Raw genomic sequence first — 22,405 nt, 5'->3', positions numbered from 1 at the left:
TGTAAGCTTGGAAACGTTCAGGAAACAGTCAAACTGGAATCAATGTGTTGGATCCTTTATTCCAATACTTTACAAATACCAGTCTAATACATCATCATTACTGTTACAACAAAGGCAGGCTTGGGGTATTCACTTTAGCAATTCTAGTCCTAACATCGATATATAGCAGTGCGGAAAAAGCATGACAACAGGACTGGTTTACAATGGACAAAGAAAATACTATGGGTCCAGGGGGCGAGCACGATCTCTGGGTTCTCTCGGGGGCGAGCACGATCTCTGGGTCCTCCCGGGGGCAAGCACTATCTCTGGGTTCTCTCGGGGGCGAGCACTATCTCTGGGTCCTCCCGGGGGCGAGCACTATCTCTGGGTCCTCCCGGGGGCGAGCACTATCTCTGGGTCCTCCCGGGGGCGAGCACTATCGTACTATCTCTGGGTCCTCCCGGGGGCGAGCACTATCTCTGGGTCCTCCCGGGGGCGAGCACTATCTCTGGGTCCTCCCGGGGGCGAGCACTATCTCTGGATTCTCCCGGGGGCGAGCACTATCTCTGGGTCCTCCCGGGGGCGAGCACTATCTCTGGGTCCTCCCGGGGGCGAGCACTATCTCTGGATTCTCCCGGGGGCGAGCACTATCTCTGGATTCTCCCGGGGGCGAGCACTATCTCTGGGTCCTCCCGGGGGCGAGCACTATCTCTGGATTCTCCCGGGGGCGAGCACTATCTCTGGGTCCTCCCGGGGGCGAGCACTATCTCTGGGTCCTCCCGGGGGCGAGCACTATCTCTGGATTCTCCCGGGGGCGAGCACTATCTCTGGGTCCTCCCGGGGGCGAGCACTATCTCTGGATTCTCCCGGGGGCGAGCACTATCTCTGGATTCTCCCGGGGCCGAGCACTATCTCTGGATTGATGGATTCTCCCGGGGGCGAGCACTACCTCTTGGTCCTCCGTCACAGAGTGGGCACAGTGTTGTTGTGTTTCACGTCAGTCACACTCACTCTTCTCTCCATCTGGAACTTATGGAGGTCCTTAGTTCTGCCCCCCAGCAGACACACTCAGTTCTGCCCCCCAGCAGACACACTCAGTTATACCCCCCCCCCCCCCCCCCAGCAGACACACTCAGTTATCAATCAATATTTCTCTCAATGAAACCAGTCCATACAGAGAGTGAATCAGAGGGAAATAGATAAGCTCATCCTCTTCCTCTCATCCCTAACAAATACTGTTCTAATACATTATCAATACCAGTCTAATATATTATCGCTGTCTGAGAATTGACTCAATACTTTGTGGTGCCACAAGAGCCACACATATTAGAAATCAAAGCAAAGTGACTTGATCTTTGGCTCGTTTCACACAAAGAAGCATGTTCTCTCTCTGTGATGGAGAACAATGTATTACATTTCAATTATTTCTGCCTAATGAATAGTCTCCTGGCCCATATTGACCAGTGCAGAGAGAGAGAGAGAGTGGATAAGACTCATCAGTAGCAGCTGATATCTAACCGTGTAGAACATGAAGCCAGCATATTGGCAGTGAAGAAGCGGTCCTGGTGTGTCCCGTAGTCTGGCAGGACAACAAGGACAGCTGTTCCTGGCCTGCTGCCCAGCTGCCCTGGGGTGCACTCTGCCACAGGGGCCCATGCAGACTGATCAATCACTGGGGGAGTCATTTTTACAAGTTATAACTAGAGCCAATAAGGTCACGTTTTGTCCCTGGCCCCCAAGAAGTGTTTACAGCAGCCTGAGCAATACAGACTAATACCATACTGCGGTTGTTTTAACCCTTTCACTACCACACTACAGAAGGTTAACCCCGTCTGTAGTGTGGTAGTGAAGGGGTTAACCTTCTGTAGTGTGGTAGTGAAAGGGTTAACCCTTTGTCATGTGGCAGTGAAAGGGTTAACATTCTGTATTGTCGCAGTGATAGGGTTAACCATTTGGTAGTGTGGTAGTGAAAGGGTTAACATACAGTTATCTGTACTGTAACTCCGTCCCCATCCGCCTTTGCTTGGGGGGGGGGGGTGCTGTCTGTCTACTGAGTGTGGTTGTTATTCATTTCAGGAATGCTATCCGACCTTGAGCTCTGTGCAACTCGCTTTGTCTCTCTGTCTGTCCACTTTCACCCAAAGAAAACTGAGATTAAAAAATAAATAAATAAAAAATCTTTTTATTTTGTTCTTTTTGGATTAGAGAAAATTATCACTAAAGTGCTATCTGTTGCAGCTGCACTGTTTTTCATGAAAATACCATATTTGGATAAGTTTGACCATTTCTCAAAATCTGAAAATCATTATTTAATAAAACACAGAAAAGGATCACCATCTCGATGTGATCTATCAAGAAATATCTACAGCAAGAATTTTGGGTCTCAATGAATCCAAAATGACATTGTGGTTAGAAGTGGTGGAGAAAATAAAAGCTAGCATATAATGGTAAGGTATATCCTATATAAGACAATTAACTAAAATGTGATTTCATTGGATGTGCACTGACAACTAATGCTTGTATATCTTATCGTGTGTTGTCATGTTTGTTTATGTGTTTGTTTAAAAAATAATAAAAAAATAAAATACAAAGAAAAAAGAAAAGGATCACCAATTACTCTGGATAAAAAAAAACGTTACAGACAACATTGAGACAAAGCTTCCTGACACATCTCCATCCAAACTCTTGGAAGAACTCATTGAAATCTCATCTGATACCACCTGGAGAGCTCGTTTCAGAGTGTGGTGCTGAGTACCAAGTATCTCATGATGCAGCAGTTAAGGTGTTGATACCATTCAGCACCACATATCTGTGTGAAGCTGGCTTTTCATCCATGACAGCTCTGAAAACAAAATATAGGGCCAAGTTGAGCCTTGAGGATGACATGCGTGTTGCCTTGTCAAAGATCTCCCCACGTATTGACCGTATTATTAGCCAGCAACAGCAGTAGACCTCGCATTGAGCTAGAAATGTCCACTGAGTGAACGAGTGCTTATTTTCTGTATTTATTTATATTTTTTGAGAAATGGTAACTTGGTGATCCTTTTCTGTATTTAAAAAAAATACATGATTTTCTGTTTTTGAGAAATGGTCAAACTTATCCAAATATGCTATTTTTATGGAAAGGAGTGCAGCTGCAACAGATAGCACTTTAGTGATCATTTTCTGTAATTTTATTTAAAGAAATATGCTATTTGATTTACTACTACAAGCAGTGTAATGTCAACAGTACTAAGCCATTTAGACCCGAAACACCTGTTAATAATGCATTATATAGCCTGCTGCATATACACACAAATGTGTTTCCCGGTTTCTTAAATAAACATTATTTTGAAAGCAAGCATTTTTTTTTCATCATTGTAGCAAAAAAGACAGGACCGGAAAAGTATTTATCGTATGTAGGGGTGCCCTGGAATATTTTATTGAACACAGGGGTGCCTTGGCAGCAGAAAGGTTGAGAACCCCTGGACTACAACATGCCTCCTCTGTCGGTATAGGGAGAGTGTAGACTACAACATGCCTCCTCTGTCGTTCTAGGGAGGGTGTAGACTACAACATAATAATATAATAATTATATTGCCTCCTCTGTCGGTTTAGGGTGAGTTTAGACTACAACATGCCTCCTCTGTCGGTCTAGGGAGAGTGTAGACTACAACATGCCTACTCTGTCGGTCTAGGGAGAGTGTAAAATACAACATGCCTCCTCCGATACATGTGGAGTGGCCAGCCTCTTCTTTTCACCTGACAGCTTGGTTTCACTCTGAGGGCATGAAGAAGAAGAAGTCTTTAATTGTCATGCAGATTAACGCACAGAGAAGTCCGCGGAGGTTCACGGTATCTCCCCCAAAACCCCTCCCTGCTGAACAAGAGTACCGACCACCCAGTAAGAGTTCATTGATTTATTGAATTTATCTGACAATCTAAAATCACATACAATACTGATACACAACATGTACAGCCATCACATATAATTTAAAACACAATAAAACCTTACGGTTTATTTCCATTGTGGTCCTCAAAGGGGGGGGGGGGGGGGGGGACAAGATGACGAGTATGCACAAATAAGACATACAAATAAAATGTTCAAGAATTATGAATATGTAATGAATAAAAAATGCAATAACACAAACAAACACAAAGTCTACAGCACACCTGCATATATCATTATCCTGCGTGACTAAGCCATTTCTTCATAGCTTGTTTAAAATTTCTTTCTGAGTCAATACAGACACTGGCAGTTTATTCCACTCACATGCTGCTGAGTACCGAAAGGTATTTTTCCCCATTGAGCTCTTGAATTTGCACAGTTTAATGTCAGAATCCTTAACAGCAATGACTGACTCTCCTACCTGGATCTTCAACCCTGGGGACTTTCGCAGCTTTACTTTGGATCCAAAAAGTATGGCCTCAGTTTCCCAAGGTGGAGAGATGCTTATTGTCGGCCAGTCATGTACATGTCAAAATACTTCCCAAAGGTCAGTGAATACCACGATCACAACACCAGAGGGAGCTCCACAAATCATGTTAAACCCAGATTCGGCTCAAACAAGGGACTAAACACGTTTCGCAATTATGCCACATCAATGTGGAACACCCTACCCAAAGCTGTAAAGGAATGTGAATCACTACCCACCTTCAAAAACACTCTCAAAAAACACCTACGGGAGACTGCAATTCGAAACTGGCCGCTACAAATGTCCTAACCCAGTTGTACAGTAAATTACCAAGTATGGCTTTGTCAGTATTCCAATGTACAGTGTCCCCCCCCCCCCCAACCCCCCCCCCCCCCCCACCTCCAATGTACAGCCCCCCACCCACCCACCCAACCCCACCCCACCTACCCAACCTCCTCCAATGTACAGTTTCTACGTCAAATGTATATACACTCTTTTTCTGGACACTTTTTGTATTACAAACAGTACTGTATTTGCAAATCTGGTATGTCATAAATGTATAGATGTAGCAGTACTGTCTATCTGTATGTTGTGTATGTCATATATGTTATGATGAATTGAAAATGGGGGACCCTGATGTAAACAAGACGAAAGTCTTTCTCTGGTCTGCATCCCCTTAACAATTGTATGTATTGAGCTGTACTGTACTGTACCCATTATGCAATCTGTTAATAAACTTTTCAATCAATCAATCAATGTTCCCACACTCAGAAGCTGCTTACTTAAGGTCTTCTCTACCTCTCCTATGTCTTTGTGACACACAAGAATGGCAGAATCATCAGCGTATAGAAACAGGTCAGACATACAGGCAGATTTCATGTCATTAATATATAATAAAAAGAAAAGAGTGGCCCTAGCACACTCCGTTGAGGGACCCCACAGCTAACATTCTTGGGGGAGGAAAAGGTACCATTTATATCGACCATTTGGGTCCTACCCGAAAGGTAGGAGTTTACCCATTCAATTGACATTCTGCTGAAGCCTATGGCCTTTAATTTCATTAGCAGGATGCCATGGTCGACCGCATCGAAGGCCTTTTGGAGGTTGAGCAAGACCATTCCACAAAAGTTGCTATTGATATGACCAGGACTCGTACCCCACCGGCTTCCCATCCGCAAACTCTGCCAATTGTGTTCGTAGGAAAGTCTGACCAAGCCGGAGGTACCGCTGCCGGGAATTGATGGGTCTCTGGGTGCTAGGCAACTGCTTAGACCTCTACACTACCCAGCAGCCAAACATATAATTTTAGGGGTACTTGTATGCATACAGTATATACAGCAGTGCTTAATAACTCTGGATCAGGATCTCTCTTTCAAGATGGTCTGGTGAGCTCATGCATACATGGTAAAAGACAGCACCACTCGCATGTTATGAATGACTTCAACTATCCCAAAACAATTGAAACCAAGATGTTGTACCTTTGTTTTCGCTTTGTTGCGATGAAGTTATTGGAATATTTTTCCCTGCCATTATCTGTGTATCACCTTAGGAAAATAAACGTAAGATAACACACAGACCTTGCTGTGAGCAGTTTCATGTGGGAACTATTTTCTACCGAAGTACACCCACCATACATTATTATTACCACTCACAACAAGGTCTTTGGATTGCCTTGAGTAACCGGGTCATGATTGTGTCGTTTGAAAAGTAACACAATATGTTTCTTTAGTTCCTGACGCGGTAGGAGATTAATGGGGGCTCGGACAAAACTGCATATAATACCCGTAAAATTGCTATTATGGTGCACAAAAATACCCAGAGAAAAAGATAAAATACAGATAACTCTATTTCAAATATCACAGGTTTCAGATTAATGTCACAAGCATTGATTAAATGACACCTGACATCAGTTCACATGGGCAAAATATAGCCCCTTATTCACCGTGTTTGGAGGGAACAAAGGCTCATGAACTGTCCTGCCAAGCTTGTGGCTTTTGCATTTCCACTTCCCATGTGCGCACCACACTGTATCTACAGCAGAAAGGGATTTATTATCCTTTGAGGTCTTTTTTGGATGAAATAAAATCCCAATCCTCCCCAGTTGTTTTTCTCTAATATCTTTGTTGCAAGGAGAATGAGTTACGTTAGCGTTTTTGTCCACATTAGACACGTTATTTATTCGGCCTGGGAATAACAACTCACAGAAGCATCAGACGTCTCTCTGCTCGAGCAATAAAGACGACAGCGAGGGCCGACCGGGGTGAGTAATGTGAACAGGAATTGTTTCATCTCACACCCTGGTATCTAATTAAACCTGCAGACGTGTCGGAAATGACACGTGTGCACATCACACGTGTGACACAAATGAGCATGATGTCATAGATGTATTGTGTGATCCCACATCCCCCATAAAAAGACGAGGGGCGCCGGGACAGCCTTGGCTGTGTGTCTGTCTCAAAGTGATGAAATTAGAATTATTAATTGGACACATTGATTAATCATTTTGACTTGCTTGCTAATTTCCGAGCAGAACTGGGGACTCCAGGGGTATTTGTGAGGGATGATGAGTGTGTTTAATTCAAAACAGGATGTAATCAACCACGTGGGCTTTGATTGATTGATTGATTGATTGAAAATTGTATTAACAGATTGCAGAATGGGTACATTACAGTACAGCTCAATACACACAATTGTTGTTGGATGCAGACCAGAGAAAGACTTTCGTCTTGTTTACATCAGGGTCCTCCATTTTCAATTCATCATAACATATATGACATACATGACATACAGATAGACAGTACTGCTACATCTATACATTTATGACATACCAGATTTACAAATACAGTACTGTTTGTGATACAAAAAGAGTCAAAAAGGCGGGTGGGGGTAACTGTACATTGGATTATCAACAAAACCTTGCTTGGTCCAAGAAGAGGATCTCGTGTATTACTGGGTTAGGACATTTACTGTACATTGGAGGGGGTTGGGTTAGGACATTTACAGGGACCAGTTTCGAATTGCAGTCTCCCGTAGGTGCTCCTTGAGAGTGGTTTTAAAAGTGGGTAGTGATTCACATTCCTTTACAGCTGTGGGTAGGGCGTTCCACATTGATGTGGCATAATTGCAAAACGTGTTTAGTCCCTTGTTTGAGCCGAATCTGGAGCCGAATCTGGGTTTAACATGATTTGTGGAGCTCCCTCTGGTGTTGTGGTCGTGGTATTCACTGACCTTTGGGAAGTATTTTGACATGTACATGGGTACCTTAGTCGTGTAGTGTATCTTGTAGACCAGGCCCATTGCAAGTTGCTGTACTCTGTCGTCTACTCTAACCCATCCTAGGTTGTCAAAGTGGGCAGGGGTGAGGTGGGTTCTAGGGGTAAGGTCAAGCAGTAGTCTGACCAGTTTGTTTTGTGATGTTTGTAATTTAGTTTTTAGCGCCTTTGAGGTGCTTTGGTACCATGAGGTGCAAGCATAGTCATAGTACCCTTGAATGAGTGCTCCTGCCAGAGTCTTCAGGGTATTCTTGTTTACCAGAGAGGAGATCCGGTACAAGAATCTAGTTCGTTGGTTGACTTTTTTGATTACATTGGATGCCATTTCGTCACAGGAAAGATTTGCCTCTAGGATGGAACCTAGGTATGTAATTTCATCTTTCCTTGTGACAATATTGTCACCCACTGTAACTGAGAAGCCGTCGGCCTTGCTGAGTTTGTTATTTGAACCGAAGAGAATGGACTCTGTTTTACCCAGGTGTAATGATAGTTTGTTGTCAGCGAGCCAGGTGCAGATTTTGCCTAGTTCCGAGCTGAGGGTTTTTTCAACCTGTAACTTGTTCTTGTCAGAGACCAGCAGGGGTGAGTCGTCCGCGAACAGGAACAAGTTGCAGTCACAAGCTGACGACATGTAATTTGCATAAATTAGGAACAGTAGCGGTCCTAGTATGCTTCCTTGTGGAACACCACAGCTCACTGGGAGGGGGGGGGGGGGGGGGGGGGGTAGGGTACCGTTTACCTCCACCATCTGTTCTCTCCCCTCCAGGTAGGATTGCATCCAGCTCACTGATAGACTATCAAAACCAATTGCCTTTAGCTTGTCAATCAGAATGGAGTGATTGACAGTGTCGAAGGCCTTTTGTAGGTCCAGCATGACCATGCCGCAGTATTTGCCCGCGTCCACCTCTTGTTTGATGTGGTCATTCAAATAGAGAAGGCATGTGTCAGTGGAGTGGGATGTTCTGAAGCCAGATTGGAATTCGAAGATTAGATTTTTTTCCGCAAGGTACTTTTCGACCTGTTCGTATACTATTTTTTCCATGACTTTCGAGATGGAGGTAAGAATAGAAACAGGGCGGTAGTTACCTGGATCTAATTTGCTGCCCTTTTTGTGCAGGGGGGTTACTCTCGCAATTTTGAAGTCTTTGGGTACGTGTCCCTGTTTTATGGAGAGGTTTATTATGTGTGTGATGACTGGGGTGATGGCGGCTGCTGAGTCTCTGAGGAATTTGGAGGGGATATTGTCATGGCCAGTGGCCTTGTTAGATTGGAGGGCGCTCAGTTTTTTACCTCAGTACCTCAGCTGTTGTTACCATTTCTAGTTTGAAATCGTCTTTGCGGACCCCTAGGTTATTTTAGTAGGCTATGATGTGTTCTACCCCAAAGTGCCCTGAGTGGGAGGGTAGTTTATTTACCAGTGTAGTGGCTATGTTTGTGAAGAAAATGTTGGCCACATCCAGCTTGTCTGTGATGAGCGTGTTGTCCGTCTTTATGTTTATGTTTGAAAATCTGGTTTTAAGTTTTTTACTGCAGCCTAGTTGATTATTGAGTCATTTCCAAAGTTCACAGGGTTTATTTTTGTTTTCCTTAGTTTTGTCATTGATGAAATTCTCTTTTGCAGTTTTGATCATGGAGTTTACTTCATTTCTTAGTCTGTTTCTTTGCAGTTTGAGTTCAGTCACGTGGGCTTGGAGTTCACTGCATCTGCTGCCAAGCTATTCCAAGGGGGGGGGATACTCCCTGTGTAATGCAGGGTATGCCACTGTGAAATGAAAACACACATCATCTCAGAAGAAACAAACAGAACTGTCCCACAATAAACAAACTACCTGAGGTCAATACATTTTGAGGCTTTCGAGTCTAGACTAGCCTCTTTCTGCCTTAATGAAGGCCTTGTAACCAAGTCACTGTGATCGTGTCACTCAATAATAATATAATTAAAAATACAAACACCCAGATTTATGCCGGCACAAGTGTGGCAACCGAGGCTCATTACTTAATCTGCTTCGAGAATGTCAAGCTGTTAAAACGCTCTGGCTAGAAGTAATATCCATAATGTCTGAGTCTTTTGGTGTTGATTTCCCTGTATGTCCTATACAGCATTCCTGTTTGGTCAGAAACCAGACAATAGTGTGGGAGTTAGTGTTAACCGCCTCTGGACATTGTGTTACTTAACTACGAAAATACTTTTAAACTGGAAGGAGAGTAAACCAGGCTGTTTCTCTATGGACTCGTGGCTGGAGGAACACCTGGACGTATTCAACATGGAACTGGCAGCCTGCCTTTTAAAAGACTTGGATGAGGGCCTGGATGGTCACCGGGACACTGTCCACACGGTCCTCCATGTTAATGTGGATATTAATTGATTGTATGCACCTGTTTGTTCGCAGTTGTCTTGTGCGTTAGTGGGTTTGGGGCTGTCTCCCTTGCTTAATTAATCACTTTGACTTGCTTGCTAATTTCCGGGCAGAATGGGGGACTCCGAGGGTATTTGTGAGGGATGAGTGCGTTTGAATAAAAGCAGGATGTAATCAGCCGTGTGGGCTGCCAGGCTTTTCCAGGAGGGGTAAATACTCCATGTGTGTAATGCAGGGTATGCCACTGTGAAATAAAAACACACATCATCTCAGAAGATACTTACAGAACCACAAACTGTTCCACAATAAACAAACTACCTGAGGTCAATACATTTAGGGGATTTCATGTTCAGATTAGTCTCTTTCTGCCTTAATGAAGGCCTTGTAAACTAGTCACTGTGATGATAATAATAATAATAATAATAATAATAATAATAATAATAATAATAATAATAATAATAATAATAATAATAATAATAATAATAATAATAATAATAATAATAATAATAATAATAATAATAATAATAATAATAATAATAATAATAATAATAATAATAATAATAATAATAATAATAATAATAATAATAATAATAATAATAATAATAATAATAATAATAATAATAATAATAATAATAATAATAATAATAATAATAATAATAATAATAATAATAATAATAATAATAATAATAATAATAATAATAATAATAATAATAATAATAATAATAATAATAATAATAATAATAATAATAATAATAATAATAATAATAATAATAATAATAATAATAATAATAATAATAATAATAATAATAATAATAATAATAATAATAATAATAATAATAATAATAATAATAATAATAATAATAATAATAATAATAATAATAATAATAATAATAATAATAATAACTGGACTTTGGAGAAGTCTTTATTTGGCATGCAGGCAGACACACAAATGTGATGGGTGGCACACACACAGGAACACACATGCAATTACTGTAGTTGGGTTGCCGATGCGATTGAGTCTCTGCACTTGACCCATCCCGTCGTCCTTCCCCCCCAAGGGCAGCCTGGAACAGATAGGGGCGTCGGTGTGGGGCCGCGCCCCGGGGACCAATCCATTTCCCCCGGTCCGTCTTCGTCAGCGACAGCGTTAGTGATCTGTTGTGCATGTTTTTCCATTGGGTTTATCTTATCGGGGGGAAACGCTTGCGAGCACGGGGATAACATGCAAACTCCACACAGAAAGGCCTGGGAGATACCCCACCTGGGTACCTGGCAACGCGGAAACCTGGTCCCCAAGCGGGAATCGAACCCTGGACCTTCTAGCTGTGAGGCGACAGTGTTAACCACTACAGCACCGTGCCACCATGATCGTGTCACTGAAAAGGAAAAAAGAGAAAGGAGCAATGTACTGTAGTTGCAGGAGGAGGGAGGGTTACACACCCTAAGCCAGGGCTATTCAACTGGCGGCCCGCGGGCCAGATCCGGCCCGCGGGATGATTCTGACCGGCCCGCCAAAGATTACATGATAAAAAAAATATATATATATATCTTTTAATATTTTTTTTTTTTTTACTTTTTTCTTTTCATGTCAACGTTAACACGCACAATTGAGCCAAAAGTCACTCAATTAATGACAGATTTCATTGATAAATTGAGGGAAAACTTTGCAAGTCGATTTGATGAATTTGACATGTCCAGAGAATTGATGCATTTTGTGAGCAACCCATTTGCCAATGTAGCTGCTATTTCCACAAAAGGACAAGAGTTGCTTGCATCACTTCACATTGATGAAGGTCTCCTGCAACTTGAAATAATTGACATGCAAGCATAATCTGCTCTGAAGCAGGCACTTGAGAATGAATCCACCACAACATTTTGGATAAAGTGTATTCATGTCAAGACATTCCCCAAAATATAAACGCTGGCAATATCTGTGCTAACAATGTTTGGCTCAACATACACCTGTGAATCCAGTTTCTCTCACATGAATGCCATTAAAACAAGCAACGTGCCTCCTTGACAAATGAGCATTTGCATCACTGTTTGCGGGTAGCCCTCACTTCCTATGAACCCTCTTTCTCTGCCATTGCCCAGTCAAAGAAGTGCAATCGCTCTCATTAGATGTGTGTATGTAGGCTAGGCCTGTCTGCCCCCCACCCCCCTGATGTTTGAGAGTTAAGAGTGGACAATAAGTGCTAATAAGATGCTGTGATTTGCTGTTGTTGCACAGACATGAAGCACTTTTTCATAAGCTCAGCTGCACTATAAATGTGTTTTTTTGTTCAAGTGTTGATGTTAGAATGTTCAGATGCACATCATGCACTTGTTTGTTTTTTATTTTATTTTTATATTGAAATGTTGAAGAGGAGATGTTGCAGTTGTTGCACAGTCATAAATGAAGCACTTTCTGCAGGAGATGTTGCAGATGTGGCACATAAATGAAGCACTTTTTTTGAAAAGTATACTACTTTTGCAATGTAGTTAAATAAAAGTTGTGAAAATGTGGTTGCGTGTTGTGTCAAGTGTACATATATTCATAGCACGGGGAGGCGGCGTGGCAGTCCGGCCCCTGGCCCCTTGGGTTTCTGACAATGTGGCCCCCTGAACAATTTAGTTGAATAGCCCTGCCCTAAGCCTATACACACTCAGACCCAACACTACCAAAGCAGTTGGGGATTAGGTGCCTTGCTCAAGGGCACCTTGATAGAATATGTAGTGGGGGGTGTAGTGTTTCTTTTACTTTCAAGGTTTTATTGTCACTCTCACAGAAGTATAGCAAAATGTGTATCTGCTGTGCCAGCAGTAGTGTAGTCTACTGTTATAGAGTCAACCAACCAACTTTCCCTATGATGAATTGAAAATGGGGGACCCTGATGTAAACAAGACGATGGTCTTTCTCGGTCTGCATCCCGTAACAATTGGGTGTATTGAGCTGTACCATTCTGCAATCTGTTAATAACATTTTCAATCAATCAATCCACCTATCCGCCTACCTACAATTTACTTATTATAGGATATTAGGGTCACAGTATACAGAATGTTGCAAGTGGGTATAATAATAATAATAATAATAATAATAATAATAATAATAATAATAATAATAATAATAATAATAATAATAATAATAATAATAATAATAATAATAATAATAATAATAATAATAATAATAATAATAATAATAATAATAATAATAATAATAATAATAATAATAATAATAATAATAATAATAATAATAATAATAATAATAATAATAATAATAATAATAATAATAATAATAATAATAAATAGGATTTTAAGAGAGAAGCGCCTTTCTCTGACTCAAGGACACTGTACAAGGAAAGGGTAGAAAAAGAAAAATTTGAAAAAAAGAAAAGATAAAAAAGAAAGAAATTATGAATATATGTGTATAGTAACAACAGGGAAAAACAAATAAGATTTAAAAAAAAAAAAAAAAAAAGGGGAAGCAAGGTGCTGTCCAATTGGATGAAGTGGTTGAAATTAACAAACAAAAACAGAAAACAGAACAAAAACAAACAAACAACAAAACAAAACAACAGGATCTGTGGCTTAAAAGAAAAGAGTCAGGGGTTGGCTACTTGGGAGCGGGGCCGTGTTGCGTGAAGGCAAGTGTGACGCTCCCTGCCCTCCGCACTGTTTTATAATAGCACCATTTCCTGCCCCTCAAATTCAGCACTGTCCTAGATTACTGTAATTGGTTTAAGAAATGCAACAACCCAGAACGAAGCTTCTTAACTACCACTATACCAGAATACCATCTCCTCTCAGCAGTAAGCTTCTTAAATAACTACCACTACACCAGTATGCCATCTCCTCTCAGCAGTAAGCTTCTCAACTACCACTACACCAGTATGCCATCTCCTCTCAGCAGTAAGCTTCTCAACTACCACTACACCAGAATACCATCTCCTCTTAGCAGTATAAGCTTCTCAACTGCCACTACACCAGAATACCATCTCCTCTCATCAGTAAGCTTCTCAACTAACTACCACTACACTACACCAGTATACCATCTTGTAACTGAGGGGTACAATTCCCTGACTGTATTGATAAGTATGGTATCATTAAACCACTACCACTTGATGTACTTTAACTTCTGGCCATACAGTACACGATATCTAAGTATGATGAACACTTTCCCACATATGAAATCAGGTCCACACAAATATAACAGTCGAAGGTTTAATATAGCAAAAGGTATATACAACATTCACTTAATTACATTTATGATTTGAATGCACTGGTAAGGCAAATGAGTATTCGTAGGCAAATCAACACTGAATGTCCAATCTCTGGTTACGCAGGAAGCAAGTATACAACCTGGTTCTTTAGGGAACTATAGCGATGGTACTTAAGGATTATAGCGGGATACTAAAGGGGTCCTGCTGGTTGTAAGTCAGTAGAAGGGGGGGGGGGTTTGGAGACCCGTCAGCTGCATCCCATCTGGCCAACGATTCCTGGGGAGAATTCAGGTACAGAACACAGTGCCCGCAGGATCTTGATCCACAGATGAATACACTTGGGCCCTCTTGTAGACGGTAGCTGTAGGCTGTAGGTCCACAACGAAGGAGAAGCGAGGCGGCCTCGGTCTGGGTTGAGCGCCGTCTCACCTGGGCTCCTCTCGGGGGTAATTCCAACACTCACCGGCGTTGGCTGTTATCCGCTCCACAAATCAAAGCACCCAAAGCAAATAGATATTCCATGCCGTATAGGCTCAGCAGTCGTCCGGGTAGGTAATCCAATGTGCAGGTCCACTCGTCCTCGCCCAGAACTCCTCGGATGAAAGCACCACGCGTGGTCTGTCCAGCCTGGTTAAGACTCTAGATAACGCGAGGAAACGATGGGGGTGCTGCTCACTTTAGAACTCTAACCGAACGATGCACCATACATAATAGACTATTATTAACTTAATAGAAATACGTCCCACTCGACGGTACAGTGCCAAACTATGACAATTCAGCTATGAATTTACACAAGGTCTCAATGCCTATTCTGGGGCCAAATAGGCCATACTGCACCACACGTGGGTCGTGGGTGAGGCTTCACGTCTGTTACTAGGTTGGAGGGTAAAGGACTAATGGACTAAAAGAAAGTTCTACTTTACTTGCGCCATATTTATATGCACGGTGAACAAATAGTACCATTCGTATTTCGGTAGCCGTATTCCTACGCGGAACCGGGGCTAGTTGGGACATGTTCGTCGGCACTATTGAACTTGACTCAAGGGGCTTGTCTGCTGGCGCCAGGTTCTTGTCCAATGAGAGAATGAACTATTATGGGCTGTAGTAGACTAAAGGAATATTCAGTGTATATGTACAAAGAATATACAAGGGATATCAAACGATATACAAATACTATTAAATATATATCCATAAATAAATATATATATTCGGTTTAATCTGATCCTTCACAACAGCCGCCCCCTAATTAGTCCCACCTAATTAGCTAAGCAGAGACAGATTAACCGCACTGTCTACCACTCAAGGTCCGCTGTAAGGGTCAGTCAACTCACAAAGTCGTGGGGTCATGGTCGTCATCGATAGTGTCTGGGAGTCTTGGCAGTTCTATTAGCCTCGCCACGGGTCGTGTGTAAGTCCGCCCTTGGACGAGCACTTCAGCTGCTCGGACCTTGCCATCGGCACCGGTGATCACTTTGCTTACGCGGCCAGCCGGCCACATAGCTCTGGGTAGTGACTGGTCGATAATCATGACGACTGTTCCTTCTGTCAAATTGTCTCTCTCTTTTACCCACTTCTGGCGGGTCTGTAGAGACGGTAGATAGTGGAGTAGGAAGCTATTCCAAAACTTGTCAGCCAGTACTTGACTGTACCTCCACATTCTTCGGCCGTTCGCTTCTTCAGGCCTGTACATTGTCTGGGGTAGCGCGGGGTCCAGCCGCCCCATCAAGAGTGTGTTGGGGGTGACTGGGTCGACATCTGCTACATCACTTGAGACGTAACCGAGGGGCTTGGAGTTCAATACTCCCTCGATCTCCGTGAGGACTGTCATTAGGACTTCTTCCGCCACAGTCTGGGCCCCAAGCACGGCGTACAGGGCTGTCTTTATAGAACGTACTTCTCGTTCCCAGGTTCCACCGAAGTGGGGTGCGTTCGGGGGATTAAACTGGAAGTCAATCTGGGATGGAGCGAGGTGGGTCTTAAGTTCTGGGCCCATAGCTTGGAAGCTCTCTCTCAGCTCTCTTTCTCCGCCTTTGAAGTTTGTCCCGTGATCAGACAACAATGTAGACGGTTTTCCTTTCCGCGATGTGAATCTTCGGAAGGCCATAAGGAATGAGTCTGTGCTCATGGTTGGAAGGAGTTCGATATGTATCGCTCTGGTGGTCATGCATTTGAATACAATACCCCACCGCTTCTCGGTTCCTCTTCCTTTCTTTATATACAACGGGCCAAAACAGTCCATGCCTGTGGAGTGAAAGGGCTTGTCGCCGAGTCGGAGGCGACAGGGAGGTAGGTCAGCCATCCGGGGTATGCTGGGCTGCGCGCGCCACTTTCGGCAGTCTAGACAGGTTCGCTGGAAGCGTCGCACTGCTTCTCTCCCTTGAAGTATCCAATATCGACGTCTGATCTCCGTGAAGACTCTCTCTGCTCCTGCGTGGTGCACATCCTCGTCGTATTTCTTTATGATCAGCTCTGTGACCTTGTGTCGGCTGTTCAAGACTATCGGGTACTTAACGTCATCCGGTAGGTCGGGGGCTCTCCGCAGACGACCACCCACTCTGATGAGATTATGGGCGTCACTCTCGGGTGCCAGGTGGAGCAGTCTGCTGTCTGATGGGACGGGCTTTCCTCCCTGTAGACAGTCTAGCTCATCGGGGAACGAGTCTCTCTGGGCTTGTTGTAGTAGAAGAAGTTCTGCTTCTTCGTAGTCAGCTGCTGAAATGTCAGTGGTGGGCTGAATCTCTGGGTGGTGCCACAGGAATGTCTTTAGCTGCGCACTCTGTAGGGTGAGGCAATCATCTATGTTGGGGTCTGTGGAGGCGACTGTGCTCAATCCACAGAACATAGGTTTCTTGTTTTCAGCCTCCTCTTTACTCGCCTCCCGTGGGGTGGGCGTAGGCCACTCTTCTTCCGGGAGCTTGAGGAACTCTGGTCCGTCACTGAGGTGATGACGTCAGCTGGGTTGTGTTTGGTGTCCACATACCGCCAGCTTGCTGCTTCTGTTAACTCTTGAATCTCTGTGACTCTGACTCCCACGAAGACCTTGTATCTGCATGAATCAGACTTGATCCATGTGAGTACTGTCGTAGAGTCTGACCACAAGATTGTTCTTTGCACCGGGATGGTGAGTTCACGTTGGATTAACGTGGCTAGATGCGCTCCTGCTAGGGCTGCGCAGAGCTCTAGACGCGGGATAGATTGTTGCTTTCGTGGGGCTATTCTTGAGCGAGCCAGGATGAAAGCGGTGTGTATCTCTCCTCCCTTCTCTTGGGCACGCAAGTAGGCCACAGATCCATAGGCTACTTCGGAGGCGTCGCTGAAGACGTGTAGATCCATCTTGCATGTCTCTGGCCTCACTGTGGGTGGGAAGTAGCTGCGGCGTATGTTGACGCCTGGGAGTGAGCGGAGTTCCGTCTCCCACTCTCTCCATGTGGAGGCAAAGCGTGCGGGTATTGGGTCGTCCCAGCCCTGGTCCTTGTCCCATAGTGCTCGTACAATCATCTTTGCCCTGGTGGTGTAAGGTAGAATACATCCCAACAGGTCATATTGTCTGGCGAGTGTTCTGTACACACTCCGTCTGGTGGTCGGTATCGCCGTCGACCTTCCCTGCTCCGTGGTCAGGGGTTTGTGTCTATAGTGGAGCGAGTCTGTTTTGAAGCGCCAGACTAGTCCTAGTGTCATTTCTTGGGCTTCTCCTGGGATGGTCGCCATCCAGGTCTCGCTACTGGCTGCCTTGTCCGCGGGGGAGAGGCTGCGCAATACTTGCGGGTCGCTGCTGGCCCACTGCCTGAGATCAAAGCCGCCTTTGATCAGGGAGGCGCGTAGCTTGAGTAGGAGAGCCTCGGCTTCTTCTTGGGTCGAAACGCTTTGTAAACAGTTGTCCACGTAGAAACTGTTCTTCACACTGTGTCGGACCTCTTCATCTGCTGCTGGGTCCTCTGCGACGTGTTTCTGCAGTGCAAATGTAGCACAGCACGGGCTGCATGTGGTTCCGAAGGGGAGGACTTCCCATTGGTAGATGGCTGGGTGCTCATCTCCGATCTTCTCTCTCCATAGGAACCGCAGTAGGGGCTTATCCTCCTCCACTAGTCTCACCTGCAGGAACATCCCTTTGATATCCCCGCTGATAGCCACCTTGTCCTGGCGGAAGCGTAGTAGCACGCCTAGTAGAGAGGGGCCGAGTGTGGGGCCGGGCAAGAGCTCTTTATTCAGATTCTGGGATCCGATCTGGTAGCTGCAGTTAAACACAATGCGATCCTTGCCGTTGTGGTGGACCTTGTGGTGCGGCACGTACCATGATTCGGTCGTCTGATCGGCCTCTTTAATGTCAATCTTCATTACGTGTCTCGCTGTGATTAGCTTCTCAATCTCAGCGCGGTACACACTCTCTTGAGCGGGGTCTTTGGCTAGGTGCCGCTCTGTGTTCAATAGATACCGCTCCGTAGCTTCTTTCGTGGCGTGAAAGGTGGGCATTCCCTCTCGCCTCAGGAGTGGAGTTGCGTATCTCATCACTCCGCCGACTGTGACTCTCTTTGTCCCTTGCTCGAGGAGGTTTATGGCGTAAATGTCTTCTTTAGAACGAATGTCTTTCTTTTCGTTCTTAAAGGGCATTGTCTCTAGTGTCCATAGCCTCTCGACATGCTGCAGGAGAGTGGTGTCTTCTTCTGTCACTCTGGAGTGGAGGCAGCTAGTGGCTGCTGTTCGGTTGAGAGATTTAGCGAGGGGGCCTTGTAATGTCCATCCTAGGCGGGTCTCGACTGCTGCAGGACAGCCTCTGGGTCCTGTATGGACCCGGTCTATCGGGACTAGGAGGTCTGCATGGTCGGAGCCTATCAGCAGGGTCGGGGTGGCGCCGTCTATGAGCGGGATAGGTAGTTGACGCAGGTGCACATATTTATCCATCAGTTTGGCGATGGGGTAGGTGTACTGTGATAGTCCTATTTCTTGGCTGGTGAAAGCATTTGTAATCCTATACCGTCTCTCTGGCTGCCCGCTTGCTGCGATAGTGAAGGAGACATTCTCGCCTTTTATCGTCTTTAAATCTCTTCTTATTGTCCGAATCGTCATCTGGTTCTCGCTCCCCCGCAGTCCCAGCTGGGCCGCAGCGGATGCGAGGAGAAGGGTCTTCTCTGACCCGTCATCAAGGACGGCGTAAGTGTCCATGACTTTATCTTGGTGGCTCAATGTTACACGGACTACCTTTAAGAGCACCTGGGCGCCGCTGCTGCTGGCGGGGTCAATGTACATGACACTTGCCTTTGTGCTGCTCGATGGTGCAGGTGCAGGCTTTCTTCTGTTACTGTCGTGTAGGACATCTAGGTGGGCTCCGTCACACCGACTGCACCTCCTCTTTAGGCGGCACTCGGCTGCCATGTGACTGCGCGCACATCGGTAACAGCGCCTGTTGGACTTTATCCATTGACTCACTTCTTCTGCATTCATCTTCTTGAACAGGTCACATTGTGACAGCCAGTGTTCCTTCTCGCAGTACGGGCACACCATCTTCCACTTCTCTTTTCTCGAGGGGGTACTGTGGTTCTTACTGCTCGGTACTGATTCTGATTGGTGCATGACAGTCACTGATCTTCTTCCATCGTTTACTCTCCTAGGTCCCTCTCTGGAGCTTGGTGTGCTCCGCACGAATGTATCCAAGCGTAGGCTGCTGACTTCTCTCGTCAGGAAGTCGGCTAAATCGAGGAGGGATGGTTCGGGACCGTTAGGATCACGGTGGTCTCTTTGCCGCCTAAAGCGCTCTTGTCTGGCGGGCGGCAGCTTCTCTAAAATCCTCTCGACGTTAGAGTTGGCGTATAGCTCGTGCATACCCTTTTCTCGTTGCGCTCCCAGCATCCCTACCAGGGACTGCACTTTTATAGACAGGTCGTCTAGTGAGCGATTGTCTGTTGCTGGGGGTAGGCGGTCAATATGCCTTATCTCTTGGATTACGTAATCCCATATACGTCCATATCTCTGGTCCAGCGCTGCTAGAGCCGCGGTGTATGGGGTCGTAGAGGTGGCATAGGCTAGCGCTATATTGTGCGCTCAGGGTACTTTCAGGTGCTTCAGTAATATTGCATACTTGTGGCGTTCGTCAACGACATCCACCATCATTGTCTCTAAGCACATCCGGAGCTCCGTGTACTGTGCTCGATTCTCATGGGTGAAGTCTGGAAACGTCGGTGTGCCAATGTATGACGCCGTGGATGGCTGGCACATCGGTGAGCGTTGGGAGAGAGGCCTCCTAGGCGAGTCTCCTCTTGCGCCTCTCTGTGGGCTGGTACCGGCAGGGTACCATGGCCCGCTGGTCCAGGTGCTGTTCCTCGGGGCTGGTCGTGCGTCATGCTCACCCGTGAATAGAGTCGGGGGTCTGTAGCGCAGCGCCGCGGGGGTATAGCCTGGGCTGTACTGGACCTCCTGGTCCGGTGGAGTACTGTGCTGTCGTCGGGCTTGGTTCACCTCCTCTCCCTCTTCTTCTTCTGTCAGGTCCTCTAGATCCTGTAGTCGTTTATTTAGCCTCTCCGCAGTGTATGCTGCTCCTTCCTTGTAGCTGGGTTTCGCTTGGACCGGTCGGGGAAGGGGGTCTGCGGTGGGTATAGGCTCTCTCTGGTGGTCAAGTTCAGGGTCGCTTGGTCGGTTAGGGGATGCTGCCCTTGACTGTTGTCTCGACGAGGCCCTTGAACCCCTGGCGGAGGGAGAGGGTGTTGCCTTGGTGATCAGCTGCTCCATTAGCTGCGCTTGTAGTCTGTCGCGCTCGCCCTGTAGTCTGTCGCGCTCGGCTTCGCGCTGGATGAGAGCGATGTCGCGCTCTGCTTCTCTTTGGGCACCGTCAGCGGCGCGCTGGGTGTCGGACCGGTCTCTTGCCATATTCTCTTCCGTCTGAAGGCGTCTCATCTCCAGGCATATGTGCTCTTCTTCGCTCCGTTGCTGTGTTTGGAGTCGATCGCGTTCACCCTGAAGTCGATCGCGTTCACCCTGGAGTCGATCGCATTCGGTAGAGGCTGTCAGGCTGACGAGGAATGCCTGTGACAGCATCCTCTCCGCCTCGCTGGGGGAAGACGCTTGTAGAGGTGAGCCGCTCCTGGCTGTACTCGTTGGGGAGTCCTGGAGCTCTATCTCCTCGGCGCTCTCCTCATCTTGTTCCGTGCAGGGTTCCACCTCTGGAGGGTTGTCTTCCTCCCGGAGCTGGTCGGGGACTACTTCTTCGGTATTGGCGGGGGGTAAAGGCATGTCTGTTCCCTCCTGGTCCCCACCGTGAGCTTGGTCAGTTACATTAGAACCCACTAGGGCCTCTGTGGTTGGGGTAACCTGGTCGTTAAGGTCAGACATAATTTTACTTTCTACTTTTACCGCGTTTACCGTCTGTAGAAGGCTAGGTAGTTGACTGACAGCGTAATCCTCTAAGTACTGAGGTGTCTGTCGTCTGCGCCACGGGCGTTCTACGTTAGGAGGACCGTTTCGTGGAGTGTTCATCATAGGCCATTTCAATATTAATAACACTATATTAATATTACACTAGTTACCCTCCGGCTCGAAGGACCAATTGTAACTGAGGGGTACAATTCCCTGACTGTATTGATAAGTATGGTATCATTAAACCACTACCGCTTGATGTACTTTAACTTCTGGCCATACAGTACACGATATCTAAGTATGATGAACACTTTCCCACATATGAAATCAGGTCCACACAAATATAACAGTCGAAGGTTTAATATAGCAAAAGGTATATACAACATTCACTTAATTACATTTATGATTTGAATGCACTGGTAAGGCAAATGAGTATTCGTAGGCAAATCAACACTGAATGTCCAATCTCTGGTTACGCAGGAAGCAAGTATACAACCTGGTTCTTTAGGGAACTATAGCGATGGTACTTAAGGATTATAGCGGGATACTAAAGGGGTCCTGCTGGTTGTAAGTCAGTAGAAGGGGGGGGGGGGGTTTGGAGAGCCGTCAGCTGCATCCCATCTGGCCAACGATTCCTGGGGAGAATTCAGGTACAGAACACAGTGCCCGCAGGATCTTGATCCACAGATGAATACACTTGGGCCCTCTTGTAGACGGTAGCTGTAGGCTGTAGGTCCACAACGAAGGAGAAGCGAGGCGGCCTCGGTCTGGGTTGAGCGCCGTCTCACCTGGGCTCCTCTCGGGGGTAATTCCAACACTCACCGGCGTTGGCTGTTATCCGCTCCACAAATCAAAGCACC

Source organism: Notolepis coatsorum, assembly GCF_963971535.1.
Source record: "Notolepis coatsorum genome assembly, chromosome: 11".
NCBI classification, from domain to species: Eukaryota; Metazoa; Chordata; class Actinopteri; order Aulopiformes; family Paralepididae; genus Notolepis; species Notolepis coatsorum.
This window is presented reverse-complemented; position numbering follows the sequence as displayed.